The sequence below is a fragment of the Pinus tabuliformis genome, chromosome J (assembly GCF_031772625.1).
Source record: "Pinus tabuliformis cultivar Carrire ecotype Pingquan chromosome J, CPIR1, whole genome shotgun sequence".
NCBI classification, from domain to species: Eukaryota; Viridiplantae; Streptophyta; class Pinopsida; order Pinales; family Pinaceae; genus Pinus; species Pinus tabuliformis.
The window spans coordinates 584644208-584650650 of NC_142295.1; positions in this window are offsets into that span (position 1 = coordinate 584644208).

The following is a 6443-nucleotide window of genomic DNA, read 5'->3' on the forward strand; positions in this document are numbered from 1 at the left end:
GAGTTGAAGTAGTGTGATTAGTTTCCTTTATGCAATTTAATTTCTTGCAATTTAGATATCATATTGCTTAACTTGTTCATGATTGCTTCCCATAAGGTAGATTGAGCTGAAGGGTAAAAGATCAGAAGAGTTGAAGTAGTGTGATTAGTTTCCTTTATGCAATTTAATTTCTTGCAATTTAGATATCATATTGCTTAACTTGTTCATGATTGCTTCCCATAAGGTAGATTGAGCTGAAGGGTAAAGGATCAGAAGAGTTGAAGTAGTGTGATGAATTAGTTGCTTTGCTTTCAGTCTTTGAGTTGCTTTAAGTTCAGTTTTTACTTTCTTTTTCATACAGCAGCAAGGATACTGGGTTTCATATTCACTAGCTCATTGATTGGTTGTTGCATTCCATTTTGATTGAAGTAGCTACATATTTACACTTTTGTTCAAGTACTAATTCCACCAATAACATGTTTTGAGATCTTTTGAAGTGCTAAAGTCTTGGAAGTTACCATTAGGGACTTAGGCCTTAGGCCTTGTCTTGAAATCTCTATCCATACTTGTCCTTTAAAAGTATTCTTAAGACCTTTGAATAGGATTTCCATTTGCATTAGACACTTTAGGAAACCAACAAAAACAAAACCCCAAAACAAAATAAAATCTATAAAACAACGAAGTAAGAAAAAGGTTAACTAAGCACATATGGTGCACCACACTTCATCAGTTTACGATACCTAGATTGATAATTTATGTAGAGAAATTTAAGACGTTAAATTAACTAGACATTTTGGCGTCGTTGCCGGGGAAGTGTAATTAGGAGACCTTATTTCTTACATCTAAAAAAAAAATTAACAATTCTTGGGTATGCTCTCCTCCTGCACTTTGTGTGATCTGGAGGATCAGAAAAAGGATTGTTAAGTAAAAATAAAAAATAAAAAATAAATTAATAATTCTTGAGTATGCTCTCCTCTTGCACTTTGTGTGATCTGGAGGATCAGAAAAAGAATTGTTATGTAAAAAAAGAAAAGAAAAAAAAAAGAGGAGACAAAATAAACTTCATCATTTCAATTGATTCAATAAAAAAAAATGAAAAAATGAAAAAAATGAAACTCAACTGCTTTGATAGGTTCAAATTGTCCAAAATTGTCTAGTTATGGTTTGTAGTGGTCTTCAAAACACTGTATCCTGTTCTAATAAGGTTTTGCAACTTAGCTGCGGAAAGTGCCCTGATTCCGCAGCTAGTTGAAAATTCCGCAGTTGTTTCAAGGTTTAGCAGGTTACAAGCATCCAATGGAGAAATCGACCACATGTGCATCTCCAGAATCGTCCCGACATGGATCCTATCCTAGTCACCCAGCTCAGATCAATGAAAAACCAGCCTAAGACCTCAGTCAAAGTCCTGTTTTTAACATGTTTTTCTTGAAGTATTTGCTGCCTGAAATTGAAAATCATTAATCCTTATTATAAAATTTACAATTTCAGAGAAAAAAAAAAGAAAAATAACCTATGGCTATCTTGAATCCTAGCTTTCACTGTGGCTTCAACAAGAAAATATGCCTTTGTGTTCAAGCTTTGGCCTTAAGACGAACTTGCAAAAGCATTACGTCTCCTTTAGTTGTTTTTATGTCTCTTGTAAACAGCAGCAGCAAATCAATTCTTTCATCTCTGTGTAGGCTCTGAAATTAGAGAGAGAGCAGCAGTATGCAACAACATTGTGTACTGTTTATCCCTGTGCATGCGTTTTTTGGTTTGTTTGTTGTGTAGACAAAAATCAGCAGAAATCTAATGATCATAACAAGGGAGACCACCCAATTCCTGGAAAATCCATTCTTGAATGCACGACTCCTGTGGTCTTTATTGATGATATCTTCGCCCTGTAATACACTCCACAACAGTTTCATGTCCACTTTGTATGGATCCCTCATGCTGCCAATAAGTCAAACCAATGCATCGCTGACCTTGCAATATGATTTCCATGGCTTCAACATGTCAATTGTTCCCAGTCCAACGACTTTAATTCAACATCACAAACCCCATGCGAAGTCTCTCAGTCATGGTTTTGTTCAGCGATTCCCCACTCTTCTTTATGAAATGGCTTCATGACTCTTCAAATAGTGCGTTCTTTATTGGTGTGTCTTTCCTGTGGTTGGATTGGAATTTTTTGTCTCCCACATAGATTTCCAATAAGGATCAATAATGTGCACACTACCACTGTCAAACAAAGATGTATTTTCTTACCTTTGATTCGATCTTACAGCCGAGTGCAACAAATGCAGAACAGTGAACAAAAAAAATTAACTCAGGAAAAACGTAAACAGCAAAAAAAACGTCAAATTTCAAATGCTCGATTTTCCCAAACGGAGGTGAATTTGAAGAAAATAAAACATGGGTTTTTTCGCCAGCTGGGTCAATTAGATAACCCAGAAACCATTTTATGATATTTGTGGCGGTCTGGGAGAAATCCTCAATTCTTTGGAGCCTCTTTTTGCTTGCCGCGTGTGAAAAAACAGTGTTTTTTTTAACAGTTGCGACCATATTTTGATTTCCTTGATAAATCTGTTCAGATCTGATTTCCTTGGCGGCCAGGTCATCCACCATGTCACTGAATATGAGGAAAAAAAGATTGTTATTAAATAAACAGAGAACAATTCAAACACAGCACGCTTTGGTTGTTTGAGGTAACACGTCTTCCGCCACCCGTCTCCATTTTTAACTCAGACTCGCCCACGTATCCCACCATGCCTCACAACTTCCGTCTTTTACTCATACTTTATTATGCCAAGGTGGATGTCGTGGTTTGTTTAGTTGAATCCGTGAATGGTTTCTTCAGGCAGTTTCATGTTACATATGTGGACGCTGTGTCAAACCTTCTCCATTCCCCGCTAACACCACTGTTATCACTTCACGTGCTTTTGTTGAAAAAGTCAATTCATCAACACCTTAAATTTCTTTTGGCTGATGGTATAAACTATAAATGTCACACACAAACAGTCTGAATCTGTGTTCAATCGATTTGTATTATATGAATACCAAAAGCATGCGAAGATATAAAATCCGTCAGCACACAAAAAAAATGCAACAAAAGAGTAAGTACCTTGGTTTGCTCCATATGCCACTACAATTCACAGAGTTCCTACATGCAAACAATGAAGAAAATAACTTGAAACTGATGGTTGACTGTTGCAGCCATTTTCCGCAGCCGATTCAACTTTCCGCAGCTGGCTCAACTTTCCGCAGCTGGCTTAACTTTCCGCAGGTAGTTCAACTTTCCGCAGCTGGCTTAACTTTTCGCAGCTGTTTTGTTAAACTCTAGGTTGCAGGTGTCATCAAGCAAAACAAGCCACATGGGTAGTTGGGGGAATGTCAGTACATGGATGGTGTCCTATTCATTCGGTCAAATTTGATGAAAAAGACCCTGGTCAAAGAGAAGTCAAGTTGTGTGTTATCACTAAGTCGCCACACTGATTCGTTGCATGTCAAGAAAAAAAATAATAATTTTGAATCAATGAAATGAATAAGTTATTTACTCACTTTTCTGAAGGTATTGATTAATTTTGGATTAATTATGAAAAATGAATGGCTAACTTTGTATCCAAGATTTTTAGCTACAGAACCGTGCACATTCCGCAGCTAAAGTCCAATTCCGCAGCTGTTCTCCAATTCCGCAACCAGAAAAGCCTCATTGTTCAAATCAGCCTAACTTTTTCATACAAAATCAGATTTTGATGATTTAAGTACCATTGGAAAGATCTCAACAAAATCTACACAATGAGAAATCCATCATTAGAGTTTGAAATGGCAAATAATGAAATAAATTGCTGAAAAGAAGCAACATTCAACTTGGGCACCAATTCCAAAGCAGGTATAAATTCTTTTGATTTTTCCTTTGAGAACTTGTTTCATTAATACAAATTCTTAGTTTTGTGTGTAAATATCATAACTAGAGAGATTGATCACCTCTCTCCTTTGATAATCTTACATTCGATTGCAGAAGAAGTATTAGTTTTTTTGCAGGTTTCAGGAGAAAAGACAAATGACTACAAGAGAATGGTGTCTCTCTAAGAGACCAATTTGTTTCATAAAAGGATGATCAACAACAAAGAAGAAATATGCTGATGTAAAATCAGATCCAAACACTTGAAAAACTTTCAGATACTATTGTCTCCATCACATCCATCCATCACATCCATACTTCATAATAAACCATTCACCTCATTCCACTCCATATTTTCCATCTACATTCACATACACTTTCCATCTCTTTTTGTCCATTCATAACCCACAAATAAAAGCAAGAGGCTCATTCATATTCTTATTGCCCATTACCATTTCTATTCTCCATTGCCATCTTCCATTTTCATCTTCCATTCCTTGTCATTTTCATTCCGCAAATAAGCCTTGCTTCAATGCAAATTATTGAGTCCATAGTCCTTTGAGTCTAAGTTCTTTGTAAAAACACCTTGAGGCTTGCATGCCTTAATGGCAAGTCCTCATGCTGACAAACAATGGGAATACATTAATGTCCCTTGTGCGTTAGATCTTCTAGGTGACTCGACATCGACAAATTCATTCGTGCCTAGCAAGATGTGTTTGGGCATCTTGACTCTCATTGTCATCAATGGTGAGAGTTCTCGTGTTGACTAGTGGCATCCATTAATGGCCACTAAGCCAACAATTTCCTACTATGTTCAACATCAGAACATCTTTTCACATAGTAGGAATTGTGCTAGTGAGTTTTGAAGACATGAAGACTATTATTTTTAGCATTTTGGAGCAGATTCAACAAGTTTTAGTAGAAGCAATAAAAAGTCATCTTATCTCTCTATCCATGACTCCTCTTGTTTATCCACTTGAAGAAGAATATGATCAGAAATTTTCAGCCACTACACATACAACTCATCCATTCCAAAGGGTAAGTGAAGGTACGTCATTTTCTAACTTTTGACCATAGAATTCCATAAAAAGCTAGAATGGTAATTGTTGAAAAAACATTTCTCTTCCTCATTTCATAAAATTGCCAATACCATCAGTTGGGGGGAATACATTCATATTCATATCTTGCCATGTCTATATCATATTCAGGAGCCCACATACTTCCAACATATATTAATTATTACATTGCTATTATGAGCATACAATGGATTTTGAAAAAGTGCTTAAAGGATAAATTGGATACAAACAAAATCATGGTTGTCACACAAGAACCAACCATCATGCAATCCAATAAAGATATACTTTGCAACAATAATCAAAATATCATTATGCAAAGTTCAAAGATCAAAATAGAAGGCAAAAAAAAAAAATGGTTGTAACACAAGAACCAACCATGTTGCAATTCAAGTGAAACACTTTGCAGAAATATGAAGTTATCAAATGATATCATGCAAAGTTAAGCCAAAGCTCAAGGATCAAAAGAGTTAATGTAATACATATTGCATGAGGACATGCAATAGCTTCAGTTGGGGGGTATGTTGAGTCTTGAAAATGTCATTCATTTCCATTACACTTTCACTATTATGTCCATTATATCACCTCCATTTCACTACTATGTCACCACATTTATCCCACTTTCATTATCATTGAGCCACCTTTATGTTTTTCCAATCTTTATTATTTCTAAGTCTTTTAAGTGAATTTGTGGTTAAACATTAGAAAATAATTTGCATATGCTTATACCTAACAAATGGGTTGAGATTGTTGACATGTGTAAGTTGAAAGGAGGCTTCTAGAAGACCCTTATGTGGCACTCTAAAGCCAAATTCGAATTTGAGTGGAAAGAATCATGGGATCATGAGGATATGTGTCACATCTCCTAATTGTATTGTAACTCTAAGAAGACATGTGTCTTATCAGTTCCTATTTTGATTAGGACTCTAGAGGTAGAGGGAGAGATTCATGGATTCTCATTAATGAGATGGCTTCTCATCTTTTTGTATAAATAGGAGATCTCTCTCCTTCATTTGGGAGCTTAGAGCTTAGAGTTTGGAGTTCTTAAGTCTTTTTAGCTTGTGAGTTTGTAGTTCTTCCTTGATGGCTTTTGAAAGCTTTGGAGAGCTTTGTTGTACTTTGTAATTTTAAAGAATTTGAATAAAGCTTTGATGTTCTCAACATGGAAGGAGATGTGAAGTAGATGTCATGGAGCATATTAGAATGTAAGGTAGAGTAGATTTCATTTTGTAAATTTTGCTTTGATTTCATTATGTCATTTGATTGCTTTCAAGTTGGTAGATTAGATTTTTCATTCATGCAATTTTAATTCATGCAAGTGTGTTCAACCGGTTGATTGTAGATTAGTAATGCACATAGCTTTTTAATGATTAATGACATGACGGAATCATCTTGTCCTTCTGCTGATTTATTTTTTTGAATTCTAATTCCAGCATTGTTATTTCAATCAGTTTTGTTTTGCTCATTTACTTTCCTGCAATTTAGATATCATATTGCTTAACTTGTTCATG